General features: G+C 34.0%; 1 protein-coding gene across 1 annotated transcript in view; it reads left to right on the top strand.

Moving 5' to 3' along the window:
- The window catches only part of LOC101745469 (serum response factor homolog), a 310721-nt gene that overhangs the window by 64059 nt on the left and 226477 nt on the right, over positions 1-20185 (top strand). The window lies entirely within an intron of this gene.

Raw genomic sequence — 20185 nt, 5'->3', positions numbered from 1 at the left:
CAGGTGGTCTGTGGTATTTTCTCAGGACTTCTGACTCGTTCTAATACATTGGAAAGAACGCAAAGATTCGTATATTTGATCGCAATATCTTGTGTCCTCCGGTAACAATCTACCCCTGCCCTTTTTGGCAGAAAATCGCGTGCGAATGTACTTTCATTGCTTCCTTCCATCGGAGCAGAGTTCATCCATATTATCTGTAACCACTTCGTTCATCGACAGTGCGTTTCCAAAGATCTTTTTTGCCACGTACCATCCGGTTTTGGAATGAACTCCCCTCCACGGTGTTTCCCGAGCGCTATGACATGTCCTTCTTCAAACGAGGCTTGCGGAGAGTACTTAATGGTAGGCAGCGGCTTGACTCTGCCCCTGGCATTGCTGAAGTCCATGAGTGACGGTAACTACTTACCATCAGGTGGGCCGTGTGCCTGCCTACAAAGGCAATAAAAAATCCTTTAATTTTTTTTTTCTCAAAAAACTGCCTCTTGACAAGTTAATAAGGATATTATTAAAATGCCAAATCCGAAGTTTCAGTACGATTGCTTAAGTCCTTTTTGAACTAAACTTGATATTAGTGTCCTTGAACAGAATGTTTATAAATATTAAATAATGATTATTATAAATTAAATTGTGATCACCGCGTCACAACGACCGTAGGCGAACCATTTAATTGACTCTTTTAACGTTTGGTTTAAAAGCAAGATGCAAGCTATTTTGCTGATTTATTTAATTTTAGTTAATTAAAATTTTAAGCGTCTGCATCGAAAACGATAAATATGTTTTTGATTGGATAATATTTACAAGTTCACATTTGGCTAATAGCTGCTCAAATAAAAAATAATAAAAAATACATTTTATTTGGAAATCATTTGATAGACATTTTAATGTCCAAGACAATCCTGACTCCTGTTCTAGGATCTATGCTCCTGAACAGACGAGGCGAAACAAACTCAGGAGGCTTATTGTTTAAATATCAATAAAAGTAAGATTACAAAAATAATAACGCTACATTAAATAAAAATGTGTAAAACTGAGAGCGAACATCACTGATGTAGTGCTATTTAGTAATTACGATAGTGAAAATATTTTAGGATCTGGTTACCGTCACTCGGCGGTGAATGCTCACCGCAGCCCTTAGATATTACATTATTATAATGTCAGCATGACTGTCGGGAAGCTGTCAAAACGGAACATGTGATTGCATTCCGGTAGCTATCGATAGGATTGAATAAATCATAGATGTCACCGATGCTCCACGAGTCCTGTACGCCAAGCACGAAAATTTATCGAATTCTTAATGTAATTTTTTTTTGGTTTTCCTACCTAAGCGGATAGTCTAGAGAGATCATATCAGCGAAACCTTGACTAGTAGGTGAGCTCACGGGGCTCAAACCTGACGATGTTGCTAACACGAATCGTAGCAAGAGTATGCTTCGCAGAATCTACCACCGGATCGGAAACGCGATCCACTGAGAAGATCCGGCGTGAAACTCAGGGGGCTGTGTGTGTGGGTTAATTTACTCGACGAGAACGATGATCGGGTAATGTAAATGTATCGAGTCCTCGATACGAAAACGGATCATTACATAAGATGGTAGTACTCGATAGCCAGCCTTTGAGATTTACGTTACCGTATGTCAAAACAATTTGCGTGCTCTCGATTATGAGTATAAGTTTCGAGTTTCGAGAACGTGACAATTCGATTGTGGAACGAAAGTAAGTAAATTCATTCGTGCTGCTGAAATTAATTCTTTTTACGGACGGTAGGGGCGCTTTTTATTTAAATCCTATAATGTTTTTCTCGATATCGATACGAATAGTGTTTCGATTATCATTCGTGCTCGCCTCTCTGGTGAAGGGGACGTTCAGTCCAAATACATCCATGACAAAAAAAGGGTGTGTGTACTTATGTACGCGCGTAAGAAGTTATACTTTATTTTTATTAAATGTATTTTTTTTTTAATATTAAATAATTAATAATGAATATTTAACGTTAATAATTTAATAATATTTAGTATGAATTATATTAAATAATAATTTTGTCATTTATATTACTAAATAATACATACGGATAGTTAACCTCAATTGTATTGGAGCACTTGTGGGCAACTTCATTTCTGTTAATTTTGTGTCACGGTGCGCGCGCATCGTAAAATTACACTCATCAATTTTTCATAACGCGCCTAAATAACTTCAATTACCTCCCGCCACTGCTTATCACTTGGACTCAAATAGTTCGTCGTATCCACGTGGGCGACTAGAAACAAGGCCCGTGACAAATACTGTTGTTTTAACATTTCGCTGCCTTGTCTCATTTCAGCTACTTTGTCTGTTAATGCCATTACTCATTTGTATATATTGAGATCATTATTTAAACAATGTCAATATTCGTTTCGTATTAACTGTCTTAATGAATTTATAGATTGCTAAATGAAATTGTGGTAATCTAACCGACTAGTAAATATAATAACAGTTTGATTTATTGAAGTTATACTTCTTTAGGCGCGTTATGAAAAATTGATGAGAGTGAAATTTTACGATGCGCGCGCACCGTGATACAAAATTAACAGAATGAAGTTGCCCACTAAATCGCTCATTACAATACGACCGACGTAATTTGGCGAGTCTGAATATAGCTGCAGGTGAATTTTCCGAACCGTACCGAGAATTACCGAATTTATACGATGTCAAGAAAAGGGATGTCCAATATGCGTATTTGAGGATGTTGTATAATCGATTTTTTTTCAAATTGATTAAAATTTAAATAAAAACAAGAAATAAATTTAATAAAAATAAAGTATAACTTCTTACGCGCGTACATAAGTACACGCACTGTTTTTTAGAATTCGCTTTATATTACTGGAATGTTTTTAGTACGTAGTTTTTTTATTTATTGCTTAGATGGATGGACGAGCTCACAACTCACCTGGTGTTAAGTGCTTACTGGAGCCCATAGACATCTACAGCGTAAATGCGCCACCCACCTTTAGATATAAGTTCTAAGGTCTCAGTATAGTTACAACGGCTTCCCCATCCCTTCAAACTGAAACGCATTACTGCTTCACGGCAGAAATAGGCAGAGTGGTACCATGCGGATTCACAAGAGGTCCTATCACCAGTTTGAGCAATTTTCGACATTTAAATTTTAAAATTTAATAAATTATCTCCTTTATTATACTTGTTTACAAATAATATTCGTAAAACATGGCGAGGCTCTACTACTAATTATTATTATACTATTAAATACCACAAAACTGGACGCATTCATATTAAATTTACTTCAACAAAAATGAAATGTGAAACTTCTCACATTATTAAAGCGATAACGGTTCCATATTACAGTTTCGAGAAACGTCTACCCGCGTTCGATCATCAGAATTCTCATTAACGCCTCGTTCTGTCTGGGCTCTAACCTCACGTGGACAGTTTTGAAGACTCACGTTATCTTATCGCGATCTCGAATCTAAACGTCAGCCGCCTGTCAACAATAAACATGTCAAAGGGAGAAAATCGAAAAATCACACACAATAGCATAATTTGACGGTCATATCTGGTCGCTCATATCTGAAGCGACTGTAATAAAGATCTAAAAGCCAGCCCAGGATAAGAGAGCAAAGATCTGTTGATAGAAATGAATTTGAAAGTATAAATGTTGGCTGGCAAAGACTTTTGCGATGCTCCAAGATGAATTTTGTTCCCCTAACATCAACCTTCGAAGCTAATTGTTAAGGCTTAAAATTGAGTGTCTCATTACTTCCACGGAGTGCCTACAAATTTCGTTAATGATAAAAATGACTTAGCCACCGAGATATAAAGTCTAAATTTCAATGTTTTGATATTTATCGTATAGCCATCGCTGGCTTTCGCACGATTGATCGATAGTATTTTTTGTGTGTGCTTTATTTATAAAACAATCGATCGTCTCCGCCGAGCAATGAATGCGGCCGCCCCTACCAATGTACGCTGTGACATTTTCGATCGAAAAAATTCATCCCGGAGCAAAAACTTAAATCGATTGCCGGTAGCTATTGATTATACTCGGTTTCGCTTCAATAAATTAGCTTCGTTTTTACTTTAAACAAAAACTGCTTTTTACTGTATTTTAAAGTTGTCGACGTGTAGAGACTAATGGTTGTCGCTTTTCTGCCAATTAAAAATGTGCTTGTTGCAATTACGGAAAACGCAGCGATTGAGTATTTTAAATTTAGTTCGGTTTTATTTTTTTAAACTTGTAAAGTTTTGATCTTGTAAAGTTTTCTTTTTAAAATCAAAATAAGCTTCGTTTGCACTCTAGCGATCTTACAGTGTTAATAATCTTCACTATGGTTAGATTTTTACTTTTGAATTTCGACCGAACTTTATATGATGATAACGGACAAAGATTTTGTTCTTTGTTGTTGTGTGTTGTTTTACATGTTATGAAACAATTAAAGCTTTAAAAATCATTAATAAGTTAAGCTAATTGTTGCCCTTCTGGTTTATTGTTTATACTAGATTAAGGTGGATGAGTTCACGATCCACCTGGTGTTAAATGACCCATAGACGTCACAACGTGAATGCCGCCACCCACCTTAAGGTTTGAGGTCTATATTTCAATTATATACTAATTACTCAAATTACATTTTTTTCGGGTTTGTTTTTTATTACACAATTCCATCGTGGAAGTCAGTTGTGGTTATGAATTAATTACGTGTTTCATTAGAAAAACCGCTGTCTGCGGGACTTGAGCACTGGTGTAGTCGAATTGCTGAATACAATACCAGGCGTTTCTCCAAGCCAGGATGACGTATACATTTAAGGGTTTATCACGGTCCGTAGACATCAAAAGAAAATATTTCGCTCACCCTGTCAGCGACGTGAGGATGAAGTTACAAATGTAATGAAATGTATCTTTTTTTTTATTGCCTTTGTAGGCAGACGGACATACGGCCCACCTGATGGTGAGTGGTTACCGTCGCCCATGGACTTCAGCAATGCCAGGGGCAGAGCCAAGCCGCTGCCTACCGCTTAATACTCTCCACAAGCCTCGTTTGAAGAAGGACATGTCATAGCGCTCGGGAAACACCGTGGAGGGGAGCTCATTCCATAGCCGGAGCCGCACTGTGGATAACCGCAGTGGCTCCAGGTAGTATGGATGAACTCTACTCCGGTGGCGGCGGTGCGATGGTAAAAACGAGATGCCGGTATCATCTCGTACAATTGCTCAGAACGCTCACCATGGAAGATACGGTACAAAATACAGAGGGAACTGAAGTCCCTCCGCAGACCCAGAGGTTCCAAATGATCCGAGAGAGTGGGATTATCGAAATGTATCTAATGTATAATAGAATTAAGGACTGCTTCTCGGCCGGAACTACTATTTATTTAGTTCACAATTAAATTAGTCCTACTGTTATCAATTGACCAGTTCAAGAGGAAAGGTAAATTCTATTATAGAATTTGGGATTCACAAATTGTCATTGTCTAACCGAAAAATTGTTCAATTTGTGTGACCTAACTAAACCAATCAAATGACATTTTCGTTAGAATATAATTCGTTCATCGTATACGATATGAGCAATTTTTTTTTTCAATTTATTTAATTATTAATTTTCGTGAACAAGTGGTACTAGCCGTAGAGTGAGTGGAGTGACAGTCCCGTAAGGTCCCCCGGAATTCGGCATCTCGTAGTAATTGTCATTTCATTATCGAAGTATTCGCGCACGTTGTCCGAAAGTATTTCGGCCTCGCTTTTCGGCCCAACGCGAAATTACCCATAATCGAACCTGTCGATATCTCGTCGATTTTCGTTTGTTGGTTTTGCTTTATCATTGTTTTGTCGTCGCGTACAAAGTATGTTTTGTACGAATGGAAGTTTTACGTTTTGCGCGATTACTTTCGACGAGACTTTTGTTTGGATAATAGCTTATATGTTAATTCAGAAAATGCTTTTGACCTTTTTTAATACGCTTTTATTAGCTTCAGACGTATGTATGTTTGTAACGGAATCTTTGAACATGATTTTGATCCCCTTTCAGAACGCCGGGTTAACTCGAAATTTGGTATACTTATTAAGGACCGATGACAATTCAATATCAAAAAAAAGATTGAAAAAAAATATATTGAAAAAATTTCAATTCAACTAAAAAATGAAAAATAAATAATAGTTTAAAAAAACTAACAAAATACGCTTTTATAGAAAATCCACCTAAAAAATTGAAAATCAATTTTAATAAATTTGAATTAAATATAGTGTAAGAAAAAATGATTTTATTGTAAAAAAAAGCGTGAAGTGCTAATAAAATATTTATAACTACTGATACCATGCACCCCACGCTGAACTTTCTAGAAAAGTGTATTTTGTTAGTTTTTTTAAACTATTATTTATTTACGCCTGCAGTTTGTAACTTTGTGGTAGGAATAAAATTTTCTTTGTTTTCCCAACTTGATAATTCTGCAGTGTGCGCACTGGGAACAAACAAATCCATAAGAAAAGTGCACGGAGGTCCTGAATGCAAAACAAACTCTTCTTTAAAGACGATATTTTATCGATTTCTGCTGGGAATTGAATCGGTACAAGGCGCTAATTATAGCTAGTTCAAAAATAAAAAATAAAATAAACTATTAAACTGAAGATACAGTTTCTTGTTATGGTTGTTACAGCGTTAAGCGTGTTACCGCGGCTATCTGAGTCCATAGGCATAATGGCTAACTGGAATGAATCCCCCACCTGCTTAGATATATCACCTGGAAGTTTCAAGATGTCTGTTTACAAGGTAGGCAGCGGCTTGGCTCTGCCCCTGGCATTGATCACGACTATAAGCGACTGTAACCACTTACCATCAGGTGGGCCGGGCCGTATGCTCGTCTGCCTAAGTAAAGGCAGTAAAAAGATAATAAAAAATTGAACCAAACGTTGTAAAATAGATTTCCTTAATAAGTAATGAAATCACGTAATACAAACTTATACTGAAAAGAATTTAATTAATAGTAAGAGATACGGAATAGGAATTCTTGAAAGAGCTTCGTTTGAAAAAACACAACTTAATCGTAAAAGCACTCCAATTTGCCAATACAAATAATATTTTTTTACGAATTAAATTTACAGGAAAATTCTTAAAGATTTATATCAAAAATTTTCGATTTGTATAAATTCTTATTTCAAAAACACCCTCGACATTGAAAGTAACGACTTTCACCTTTACGCTAAGGTTTGTTAGCGTGCTAAACTCGTTTTAAATGCGCTTGAATAACGCCGTAATTGCCGGAGTATAGCCAACCCTTCAAGATATAAATAAATTATAACTTCATCACGATTGCTTGTGTCAGTCAGTGCTCACGGTTGGCGCTTCGGTAGCATTGTTAATGGCAATGGCAAGGATTTAACTGATTAAACAGCTTCTTCCAAGCAACTAGTCATAGCAATCGGTCATTGTTAAAACTATTTTTTAATGTGTAGCTAGCTATCACAGAACACACGATATTTGATAGATACCTACCTACCTACCTGAGTCTGGCTAGCGAAATTTTCAAGATAAGCTTGCATTTAGACAAGTTCCGAACAATAACATTCGGACCGTCGAGGCGTCGCTGTACCGAGACATTTCACCTGCTCGGTGGAAGATTTTCCATTTGTTGTTATTCCCAAAAAATTGTTCTAGGATTAATTGTATCTACAACTGCGAAAGCTCTTGAAAATAATATGTAATAGTAAGTGTTTTTCCAGATAACTTGTTTCTTCGAAACTAGATTTTTTTTATTGCTTTGATATGTGAACGAGCTCTCGGCCCACCTGGTTCTAAGTACCGGAGCCCAAAGACATCTACAGCAAAAATGCCGCCACCCACCTTGAGATTTGCGTTTTAAGGTCTCAGGTCTTAGCATAGTTACAACGGCTGCCCCACCCCTCAAACCGAAACGCATTACTGCTTCACGGCAGATATAGGCAGAGTGGTGGACCTACACGTGCGGACTCATGAGAGGTCCTACCACCAGTAAAAAGTACTGTACGTTGAGAGACTAATGAGAGACATGATCCTATTAGTTAGTGACTGTAACCACTTATTATAAGGCAATATTTTCTTTTCAGAAAAAACTGAAAAAAATTCAAATTAAATTTTTTGATTGGATGGTTTATGACTAAAATAGTTTTTTGTTGCTATTTTACCAGCTCACAAATAGTCAAAATGAAATTCACCAGTTGTAAAATGATCGAAAATTTCCTCACTGCTTAATGTTTTAATTATATTTAGAACACAATACAATATAATAAAGAGACTGTTACAAAACCCAAACCCGTGTATTGTTTTCTAGTAAATAAAAAGTAATTTGAAAATATTCAGCCATAGCATAAACAACGGTTTCTTTAATCCTATCAACGGGTAATTGGATGATTTTTGCTATTTCCGTGTGAACACACGCAGTCCAGTTACAAGTTACTTATTTTTAAGAATCAAAGACCTTGGACTGGCTATGTTTGTTTTTAGTGGTTAGACTTTTGTACTGTAGCAGGTAAGAGGCGCAAGTGTATAATGCACGGACAAAAAACCGTAGAAGCATCAATCATTGCTTCAAAAATTTTAAATCCATAAAAAAAGGGTTCTCATTCTTTTGATATTTTTCATCGTAAAGTAAAAACTTCTTATTATTTTCCAAATTTTTTGGAAATTAACTGAAAACTGTATCTCTTATCCCCCCTCCCGAAGCTTGTCAACTCGTATTAAATCGATGAAATCTCAAGATTATGAGGGCCATCATCGTATTACGATTTATGAGCCTTTTATCCACCAAATGAGACTGTAATAATGTCCAACAAAGTCTTTAGGGTACCGTAAGAGTATCTTTAAAACCATATTTAAACAAAAGCTGCTAGAAAGTAGCTTTGCTTTGTCTACCAAGTGTGTCATTGCTTACTCGTCGACTGAATTCTACGGCTTTTACCGATAAGCTTATTTTTGCTGTAAAGTTTTTGGGAATAAACAAAGGGAAGATTAAGATTTTGTTTTAAGATTCTACCTTCCGGATGAAATTGCACGATAGACCGACAGCTAAAATATTCTTGTTCAGAAATTATAAATGAAACCAATATTGAAAATGTTCAGGCATCTGTCAAATATTGTGTTATGTGATAGCTACCGTGCAGTAAACAGTAATGCATAATCTTTTTTCTTAAATTTCTTTTTTCATTTGAGTCGGAAAAAAAACGACATCAAAGCGTTTTTTTTCCAAGCCAATCCAAGCCATCGGTAAGGATTGGAGAATTTTTATGCCCCTTCAAAAGCTTGTTAGTGTGAATGTGATAAGCGAAAGTTTACATATCCCAAGATTCAATCGCTGCACAGTTAATAATGACTTTAAGTTAAAAACATAATCATCAACCGAACCTGATCTGTTGGATATGGGGCTTCCTCTAAAATTTGTCACATTGACCTACTTTAAGCGGCCTATATTCCCAGATTACATCGTCGCGGACCTCTATACCGATCACTCAAACACCGATATTATACAGAATCCTACTCAAAACTTTGGCTTCGCACTCACCTACGGTTTTTCTTCATCGATTCATTTCTATCATTGTCCGAAGACAGCGTCATTCAATCATCGACCCAATAAATATTTCGCCTCATGTTTTCATAATAAACGTTCACATTTCACTTGTATCGCAACGTTATGACATCGCGACCACGATAAAAACACATAAACGATGTTGACTGCTCACGGGCATGGCGATAAGGCTATCGGTCTTCTGAGGTCTTTAGGGAAAGAAGTAAATGAGGAGAATTGGATTGGCGCTAGGATTTGTTCTAAGCCGGTACGAATGGACTATATTATACTATTGCTATCATAGCCCGAGAGCCCGTGGGATCTACCTGTATGTATTTGACCAGACCTGAATTTTCGTACATTGAGACCCCTATACCTACCATGCATGAAGTGGGGACTCACTAAGCTCAAAGTGGTCGACGCGCCGAGCGCTCAGGTAGGACAGGTACCGATTTTGACGGATTTTAAATCCATTTGACCACGTCTGCCGTTTTGAAATTTTGAAAATATATGATTATTATTATCGGAAAATAAGAATGGCAGACCATTATCGCGCATTTTACTTTGTGGCAGACGACTTTGAAAATGCTAAAAAAATAAAATTTTGAAAGTAATTGACCAGATCTGCCGTTGATATAATAATATATGCTGTTTATTATAGTCTTAAAAACTTATATTGATCACGGCAGACCTCTACATTGCGTACACACATCAACATATAATAAAATCTGAGCTACTACCCGGCCAGATGTATATATATTATGTTTTCCGTTCACTGTTTTAGAGGAATATAATTTACTTGCGATTTACTTTAGCAATGTATTTACCGAAATTAATATTATTTTATATTATATATACTAAACTTCATTAGTTAGACAATTAAGAAGTGAATTTTTTATGGAATAATTATAAATAATACGGTACAATGCTGATCAAAAAATAATTCAATTCCTCATTTTTATTTCGTCAAGACAAAATTTAAAAGTGTTAAATCAGTTAAAAAAATATATCATGCATGCATTACATATTATATATATCAATCTTCATTCATCATCATCATCATCGGAGTCATCTTTATCGTTAGGCGACTCGTCTTCATCAACCATTGAATCGAATACTGCAAAAATAAAACATAAATTGTAAAATGAACGTAAATTCATCTGAACATGTTCGAGAAAGAATTGTTATCAACTTACCGGGAACATTGGTGATTAAGTCACTCACAAAATAATATGGAAGTTGGTCACCTTCGAACCCTTTGAAGGCATATATGTTGTCCTGCCCAATCCAACCATACTCCAATGGGTCTAAAGTTGTGAGTTGCTTTTTGTAAGCATTTCTCCAAATAGAAGAAATATAGTGGGCCCTCAAAAGTTGTTGATAAAGCTCACTCTTATGCGGTGGTATTGAGCTTGCCTCAAATTTTTGAATTTTTTTTCTATAATTTTCATTGATGTCTGAATCTTTATAGTTGCTAACGAATAGCTGGAACCTTCCATCATCTACATCACTAGATTTTTTGGCATTGTATAGCTGGCAAGTTAAATGTTGAATGATAAAAATGAGGAATTGAATTATTTTTTGATCAGCATTGTACCGTATTATTTATAATTATTCCATAAAAAATTCACTTCTTAATTGTCTAACTAATGAAGTTTAGTATATATAATATAAAAAAATATTAATTTCGGTAAATACATTGCTAAAGTAAATCGCAAGTAAATTATATTCCTCTAAAACAGTGAACGGAAAACATAATATATATACATCTGGCCGGGTAGTAGCTCAGATTTTATTATATGTTGATGTGTGTACGCAATGTAGAGGTCTGCCGTGATCAATATAAGTTTTTAAGACTATAATAAACAGCATATATTATTATATCAACGGCAGATCTGGTCAATTACTTTCAAAATTTTATTTTTTTAGCATTTTCGAAGTCGTCTGCCACAAAGTAAAATGCGCGATAATGGTCTGCCATTCTTATTTTCCGATAATAATAATCATATATTTTCAAAATTTCAAAACGGCAGACGTGGTCAAATGGATTTAAAATCCGTCAAAATCGGTACCTGTCCTACCTGAGCGCTCGGCGCGTCGACCACTTTGTGCTTAGTGAGTCCCCACCTCATGCATGGTAGGTATAGGGGTCTCAATGTACGAAAATTCAGGTCTGGTCAAATACATACAGGTAGATCCCACGGGCTCTCGGGCTATCATGCCCTTCGTTTTGAAGAGTAGGACAGCGGTCTCTCGATTTTATAATTCTAGCTAGTCACAATATAAGATTGTAGTGTTAAATCCTGGAAACAATAATGAAATTACACACAGCTGATGATAAGCAGCAGTAGCGCAGGATAATTCAGGAGAAAGTTATTAGAGGAGGCCACGACCCTCAGCATTGAGAATTATCGACGCAAGGAGGAGACAGCGATTTGTATTTTTAAATTGTCCTGAAAAAACTGTCGACGTAGGGATTGTGTCAGTCGGGGAATTGCATTTGTTACGTTAAATATAAACGAGCTAGAAAGAGGGTAGGTCGATTTTTCTACTCTTAACGTCATACCCGCGTTTTTTTACTGCTTGGATGGTTGGACGAGTTCACGGCTCGCCCGGCGTTATGTGGTTACCGGAGGATTTACATATCAACAACGTAATTGCCGCTATCCACCTTCTTTTAAACCGCATTACTGCTTCGTTGTAAAGATAGGCAGGATGGTGGCACCTACTCGTGCGGGCTCACACGACGCCTTAACACCCGTAAAATCTACAGTGTACTCGTGATCATGGCGCTTACTACGGAATTGAAATATTTTTAATTTAATAAGATTAAAATCGTGGCGGAACCAAATAATTAGCCAAGCAAATATTACCCAAAAATTCGTAGCGTGAAGCGTCAATAGTCTTGACCATTGTCAGTCCCATTCTGCTAATGTACAATATGAATTTACAGTCCAAATACTAAAATATTTCGCCGCCCATTTTGACAAAACTCTGTGTCTCAAGTGTTACGTAATATTGTTTGTTTAAATTTCGTATTTCAAAGCTAAAATCCTAAATCGCTGGCAATAGCACCGCTTTTATTACGAAGCGGTTTCCAGACGATGTAATTGTTTGCAGTGTCGATATTGCGTCTCGCATAAAACAGGTTCAAAGTTCATAGCCGAAACTCTGCTTCTTTCAAGTCGGCCGACACGAAACGGGGATATATACAAGATCTGATAAAGAATACAAGTATATGCCTTATCCTGGTCGCCTGAGACAATGACCAGCTCCTTTGATAATATTTTCACATGAAACAAAAGTACATACGATTAGGGCTGTCCATCTAATGATACGAAAAATTACTGTTAATTAAAGAAATTTATTTGTAATTTCTTTTGTATTGCAATTCGATCAACCAACACATGGATAATTAATGCTGATAAAATTCGTCAAATATCGTTGCTTCTTCAGTGGGTCGGTATTTAAAACAATACTACAACAAGATAGGACTATTATAACAAATTACATTATTATTTTAGCAACGTTTCGGTCTTTTATTAGACCTTCATCAGGCATCTGAAAATTACACATAATTGATAACCTACAATACAAAAAACAACAATTGTCCAAACTACCATATTTACCATAATATGAATTTAAATAATCTCTATCATACACTGCACAATTGTCTCAGACATCAGAGACTAATACAAATCTACAAAGCCACTAAATTATTTAATTACTATTTTTTGATTCCGGAAACAAAGCCAACACGACACATAAAATTGCTAATTGCGTGACAAAGGTTAGCCCACTATTGAAACTTCAGTACATAGACTATACTTTACAATATTTTATACTAGCGCAAACCTCGCTAAGTATCAAATTCAAATATATCTGAAATGAAGGTTATTTTTTTCTATTAGATTTATACTCTTTTAATATATCATTATATAAAATACTTAAATTGTTAGTGTCTGTTCGTTTGTTCACAGTATCATTAGTTTTTATAAAGATCATTTCACTAACATTACGTTTCCACCAATTCATTTCTTTATCCAAGATTTCTATCTTATCAAACTTAAAATTATGATGTTGGTCAAAGTGGTGGGTTGCTAATGCTGTTTTATTCTCTTTTAATATATTAATATTTTTACAATCATAAATGTGTTGTTTTACTCTATTACTCAAATACTGCCTATTTTGTCCAACATAGCATAAGTCACACGAACAAGGTATTTTATACACTATTCCAGTTTGTTGTTGTTTATTTACTGGATCTTTTAACTTAGAATAGATTGAATTAACTCTCAAGATGTTATAAAATGCTAATCTTACATGAGTTCCTATAAAAACTCTGTTTAATTTATGTGATAATTCTGCTATATAAGGAAACCGACAATATCTAATGTTATTATTATTTGAGTTGACCAAACTCCTTGGTTTATTATTTAAATTCTCTTTAAATTTATTTATAACACTGTCTACTAATGGTATTTCATAATTATTATTCAACAATATGTTACGAATCTTACTAAAATTAATTTCATAAAAATCACTACTACTTAACTTTGTCATTCTATCAAGTAAACCTTTTATCATACCTATCTTCTGAGACCGAGGATGATTTGAATTCCAATTTAATAGCCGACCTGAACTAATGGGTTTGACAAACCAATCAGTTATCAATTTATCATTTGATCTTTTGACTAACACATCTAGAAAAGATAAACTATCATCCTTTTCTACTTCCATGGTAAATTGTATATTATTGTCAAAGCTATTAAATAACTCTAAGATATTATTTACTTCCGACTCCGGTATGGCTGCGATAGTATCATCCACGTATAACTTTAAGAAGTGAATTTCAAACGGTAGATTCTTCAATATCTGATCGATGACATAGTTCATAACGATGTTAGCTATGACTGGACTTGCAGGGTTTCCCATACTGCTGCCTTCCGTTTGTGCATAGAACTCTCCTTGATATACAAAGTAACTTGAATCATAACAAAACGTAATGAGGTCAACTAACACACTCTTAGGAATTTTTACTAAATGCTTCATGTTATCCCAAGTTTCCTCAATTACTTTAAGAATCAAGTCACGACGTACATTCGTGAACAATGACACTACATCCAATGAAATCAATACATAATTCTTCGGTAAGCTAACCTTTCTACTAAATGTCACGAAGTCAAATGAATTTTTTACATTATATTGAAACTTCTCAATCACTGGAGTCAGTATTTCATGTAGGAACCGTGCCAGGCTGTAACTCGGGGAATTAACACAACTGACCACTGGACGCAAACAACAAGTCTCCTTATGTGTTTTCCTCAAACCATAAATCCTGGGTGCAACAGTATACTTTGCTTTCAGATGTTTACCTTGTTGTTCCTCAACAATTTTTGCTACTACTAACTTGTTCACTAAACTGTTTGCAACTTTTTGCCATTTATTTGTAGGATCCTTTTTCAGTAATTTATATGTCACCTTGTCATTCAACATCTTTCTCATTTCAGTGTCATACTCAGTTTTTAACATTATCACTGTTGTGTTCCCTTTATCCGCTCTTGCAACTATTAAGTCCGGTCTCTCTTTTAGAAATTTTCGAGTAATATATAAATTTTTTATTAATACTGTATGATTTAGTCTATCATTTTTTTTTTTTTTTTGTTTTTGTTTTTTTGTAATAGTTAGAAATTACATTAATCGCTTTAGATCTCAAATTATTCTTAACAATATCTTTTCCTTCATCGTTACAATCATCCAACTGTACAGCTTCAATTCCAAATTCTAAATCCTTAATCACAGTTGGTATCACCTTCCACTTTTCTTTTATTTCTATACCAAACTTAGGTTCTAAGTTCAATATCATTTCTACTTCAGTTGGTAGCTGTACATCTGTATAATTGTAAATATGTTTACTCTTGCTTGATAATGTATGACGGTTTATTTTTTGTTTAATTAATATATCAAATTTTTTAATGTTGGTATTTTTTATCTTATTAAAATTATATTCATATCTTTTGTTGATCATTACCACACATCTTCTAAATAACTGTTCTGAGACCAAACCTTTAACTTTATCCTCCATGTCTACTATCCGTTTATTTTGTTGCTCTAATTTCCATAGTGTCACCTTTATCTCCAGACTCAATATCGAACCTTGAAAACCCGTAATCAATCTATCCGACATTTTCTTAAAAGGATGATCCTCAATATTTAATGATAAAATACATTTCATATTATTACTGATATGTTTAGGAATAATATTATTTGTACGGCATTTTAGTAAGAAAATTTTTCTGTTATGTAATGATGCCAATTTAATTATGCTATTCGACCATTCCTTTACTGATTCCTTTACTTAATTTACCGAGGGGTTTTTTTCAAGTAATGAGAATTGCACATGGAGATGAAGTAGTAAGATCAGTAAAGGAATGGTCGAATAGCATAATTAAATTGGCATCATTACATAACAGAAAAATTTTCTTACTAAAATGCCGTACAAATAATATTATTCCTAAACATATCAGTAATAATATGAAATGTATTTTATCATTAAATATTGAGGATCATCCTTTTAAGAAAATGTCGGATAGATTGATTACGGGTTTTCAAGGTTCGATATTGAGTCTGGAGATAAAGGTGACACTATGGAAATTAGAGCAACAAAATAAACGGATAGTAGACATGGAGGATAAAGTTAAAGGTTTGGTCTCAGAACAGTTATTTAGAAGATGTGTGGTAATGATCAACAAAAGATATGAATATAATTTTAATAAGATAAAAAATACCAACATTAAAAAATTTGATATATTAATTAAACAAAAAATAAACCGTCATACATTATCAAGCAAGAGTAAACATATTTACAATTATACAGATGTACAGCTACCAACTGAAGTAGAAATGATATTGAACTTAGAACCTAAGTTTGGTATAGAAATAAAAGAAAAGTGGAAGGTGATACCAACTGTGATTAAGGATTTAGAATTTGGAATTGAAGCTGTACAGTTGGATGATTGTAACGATGAAGGAAAAGATATTGTTAAGAATAATTTGAGATCTAAAGCGATTAATGTAATTTCTAACTATTACAAAAAAACAAAAACAAAAAAAAAAAAAATGATAGACTAAATCATACAGTATTAATAAAAAATTTATATATTACTCGAAAATTTCTAAAAGAGAGACCGGACTTAATAGTTGCAAGAGCGGATAAAGGGAACACAACAGTGATAATGTTAAAAACTGAGTATGACACTGAAATGAGAAAGATGTTGAATGACAAGGTAACATATAAATTACTGAAAAAGGATCCTACAAATAAATGGCAAAAAGTTGCAAACAGTTTAGTGAACAAGTTAGTAGTAGCAAAAATTGTTGAGGAACAACAAGGTAAACATCTGAAAGCAAAGTATACTGTTGCACCCAGGATTTATGGTTTGAGGAAAACACATAAGGAGACTTGTTGTTTGCGTCCAGTGGTCAGTTGTGTTAATTCCCCGAGTTACAGCCTGGCACGGTTCCTACATGAAATACTGACTCCAGTGATTGAGAAGTTTCAATATAATGTAAAAAATTCATTTGACTTCGTGACATTTAGTAGAAAGGTTAGCTTACCGAAGAATTATGTATTGATTTCATTGGATGTAGTGTCATTGTTCACGAATGTACGTCGTGACTTGATTCTTAAAGTAATTGAGGAAACTTGGGATAACATGAAGCATTTAGTAAAAATTCCTAAGAGTGTGTTAGTTGACCTCATTACGTTTTGTTATGATTCAAGTTACTTTGTATATCAAGGAGAGTTCTATGCACAAACGGAAGGCAGCAGTATGGGAAACCCTGCAAGTCCAGTCATAGCTAACATCGTTATGAACTATGTCATCGATCAGATATTGAAGAATCTACCGTTTGAAATTCACTTCTTAAAGTTATACGTGGATGATACTATCGCAGCCATACCGGAGTCGGAAGTAAATAATATCTTAGAGTTATTTAATAGCTTTGACAATAATATACAATTTACCATGGAAGTAGAAAAGGATGATAGTTTATCTTTTCTAGATGTGTTAGTCAAAAGATCAAATGATAAATTGATAACTGATTGGTTTGTCAAACCCATTAGTTCAGGTCGGCTATTAAATTGGAATTCAAATCATCCTCGGTCTCAGAAGATAGGTATGATAAAAGGTTTACTTGATAGAATGACAAAGTTAAGTAGTAGTGATTTTTATGAAATTAATTTTAGTAAGATTCGTAACATATTGTTGAATAATAATTATGAAATACCATTAGTAGACAGTGTTATAAATAAATTTAAAGAGAATTTAAATAATAAACCAAGGAGTTTGGTCAACTCAAATAATAATAACATTAGATATTGTCGGTTTCCTTATATAGCAGAATTATCACATAAATTAAACAGAGTTTTTATAGGAACTCATGTAAGATTAGCATTTTATAACATCTTGAGAGTTAATTCAATCTATTCTAAGTTAAAAGATCCAGTAAATAAACAACAACAAACTGGAATAGTGTATAAAATACCTTGTTCGTGTGACTTATGCTATGTTGGACAAACTAGGCAGTATTTGAGTAATAGAGTAAAACAACACATTTATGATTGTAAAAATATTAATATATTAAAAGAGAATAAAACAGCATTAGCAACCCACCACTTTGACCAACATCATAATTTTAAGTTTGATAAGATAGAAATCTTGGATAAAGAAATGAATTGGTGGAAACGTAATGTTAGTGAAATGATCTTTATAAAAACTAATGATACTGTGAACAAACGAACAGACACTAACAATTTAAGTATTTTATATAATGATATATTAAAAGAGTATAAATCTAATAGAAAAAAATAACCTTCATTTCAGATATATTTGAATTTGATACTTAGCGAGGTTTGCGCTAGTATAAAATATTGTAAAGTATAGTCTATGTACTGAAGTTTCAATAGTGGGCTAACCTTTGTCACGCAATTAGCAATTTTATGTGTCGTGTTGGCTTTGTTTCCGGAATCAAAAAATAGTAATTAAATAATTTAGTGGCTTTGTAGATTTGTATTAGTCTCTGATGTCTGAGACAATTGTGCAGTGTATGATAGAGATTATTTAAATTCATATTATGGTAAATATGGTAGTTTGGACAATTGTTGTTTTTTGTATTGTAGGTTATCAATTATGTGTAATTTTCAGATGCCTGATGAAGGTCTAATAAAAGACCGAAACGTTGCTAAAATAATAATGTAATTTGTTATAATAGTCCTATCTTGTCCACATTCCTGAGATACACGAAAAATATTTTATAATAATTATGGACGACAATATTGATAATAGTAATTTACCGAGGGGTTTTTTTTCAAGTAATGAGAATTGCACATGGAGATGAAGTAGTAAGATCAGTAAAGGAATGGTCGAATAGCATAATTAAATTGGCATCATTACATAACAGAAAAATTTTCTTACTAAAATGCCGTACAAATAATATTATTCCTAAACATATCAGTAATAATATGAAATGTATTTTATCATTAAATATTGAGGATCATCCTTTTAAGAAAATGTCGGATAGATTGATTACGGGTTTTCAAGGTTCGATATTGAGTCTGGAGATAAAGGTGACACTATGGAAATTAGAGCAACAAAATAAACGGATAGTAGACATGGAGGATAAAGTTAAAGGTTTGGTCTCAGAACAGTTATTTAGAAGATGTGTGGTAATGATCAACAAAAGATATGAATATAATTTTAATAAGATAAAAAATACCAACATTAAAAAATTTGATATATTAATTAAACAAAAAATAAACCGTCATACATTATCAAGCAAGAGTAAACATATTTACAATTATACAGATGTACAGCTACCAACTGAAGTAGAAATGATATTGAACTTAGAACCTAAGTTTGGTATAGAAATAAAAGAAAAGTGGAAGGTGATACCAACTGTGATTAAGGATTTAGAATTTGGAATTGAAGCTGTACAGTTGGATGATTGTAACGATGAAGGAAAAGATATTGTTAAGAATAATTTGAGATCTAAAGCGATTAATGTAATTTCTAACTATTACAAAAAAACAAAAACAAAAAAAAAAAAAAAATGATAGACTAAATCATACAGTATTAATAAAAAATTTATATATTACTCGAAAATTTCTAAAAGAGAGACCGGACTTAATAGTTGCAAGAGCGGATAAAGGGAACACAACAGTGATAATGTTAAAAACTGAGTATGACACTGAAATGAGAAAGATGTTGAATGACAAGGTGACATATAAATTACTGAAAAAGGATCCTACAAATAAATGGCAAAAAGTTGCAAACAGTTTAGTGAACAAGTTAGTAGTAGCAAAAATTGTTGAGGAACAACAAGGTAAACATCTGAAAGCAAAGTATACTGTTGCACCCAGGATTTATGGTTTGAGGAAAACACATAAGGAGACTTGTTGTTTGCGTCCAGTGGTCAGTTGTGTTAATTCCCCGAGTTACAGCCTGGCACGGTTCCTACATGAAATACTGACTCCAGTGATTGAGAAGTTTCAATATAATGTAAAAAATTCATTTGACTTCGTGACATTTAGTAGAAAGGTTAGCTTACCGAAGAATTATGTATTGATTTCATTGGATGTAGTGTCATTGTTCACGAATGTACGTCG

This window comes from Bombyx mori, chromosome 23, assembly GCF_030269925.1.
Source record: "Bombyx mori chromosome 23, ASM3026992v2".
Lineage (NCBI taxonomy): Eukaryota > Metazoa > Arthropoda > Insecta > Lepidoptera > Bombycidae > Bombyx > Bombyx mori.
Note: the sequence above shows the minus strand (reverse complement) of the source record. Positions and strands in the feature narration are given on the sequence as shown.